Genomic DNA, 1,018 nt, shown 5'->3' with positions numbered 1-1,018 from the left:
CTCACTAGTCACCAGTCAACCCTCCAGTCACGTCAGCTTTCCAGTCACCAGTCACCTCACCAGTCACCTCACCTGGCAGCACCTCGGGGTTCCTATTGAGGCCTGCAAAGTCCGGGTTCTTGGCATAGCTGTAATTCAGGTCCTTAGGCATACTCTTCAGCTTCTGTGGGAGGCAGAAATAAGGACTGGGTTAGGCTGGGATGGATGGGATTGAGTGCACTTGGGTTGTTTTAGGCTGGGTTGAGTTAAGCTGGGCTGGAAGGGGTTGAGTGCGGTTGGATTGTTTTAGGCTGGATTGAGATAAGCTGGGTTGGACGGAGTTGAGTGCGGTTGGATTGTTTTAGGCTGGGTAATGTTAAGCTGAGTCGGATGGGGTTGAATGCGGTTGGATTGTTGTAGGCTGGGTTGGGCTAAGCTAGGTTGAATGGGACTGAGTGTGGTCGGATTGTTTTAGGCTGGGTTGGGTTAAGCTAGGTTGAATGGGGTTGAGTGCGGTTGGATTGTTTTAGGGTGAGTTGAGTGTGAGTGAGTGAAATTGGGTTTGTGGTGGTCTAGGCTGGGCTTGGTTTACAGTGGCTGGACTGGGTTGGATGTGATTGCGTGCGGTTGGTTTGTTTTAGGCTGGGTTGGGTGTGGCTGAGTGTAGTTAGGTTGGGTTGGGTGTTGTTGGACTGATTTGGATATGACAGTTAGATGAGTTGAATTAGGTTGGATGGGGCTGGGCTGAAGAGGTGGGGTTGGGGTGGAGAGTACAGACGTTAGAGGACATGAGTGAGTACCCAGACCAGGGAAGAGGATGCAAAGATGGGTTATGTTGAGGCTATACATTGAGGAACCAGGATCAGGGGAAAGGAAAGCGTGCTTCAATTTTTATAAGGGACACGAGTTACCTCAATTCTCGCAACTCATATACATAAACTTTATTTTTTGTAAGAGGAACAAGACACATGGGAAGATTTTGTTCTCTCTCTCTCTCTCTCTCTCTCTCTCTCTCTCTCTCTCTCTCTCTCTCTCTCTT

The sequence above is a fragment of the Coenobita brevimanus genome, chromosome 98 (genome assembly GCF_032717465.1).
Source record: "Coenobita brevimanus isolate Jiangsu-jjx chromosome 98, ASM3271746v2, whole genome shotgun sequence".
NCBI classification, from domain to species: domain Eukaryota; kingdom Metazoa; phylum Arthropoda; class Malacostraca; order Decapoda; family Coenobitidae; genus Coenobita; species Coenobita brevimanus.
This window is presented reverse-complemented; position numbering follows the sequence as displayed.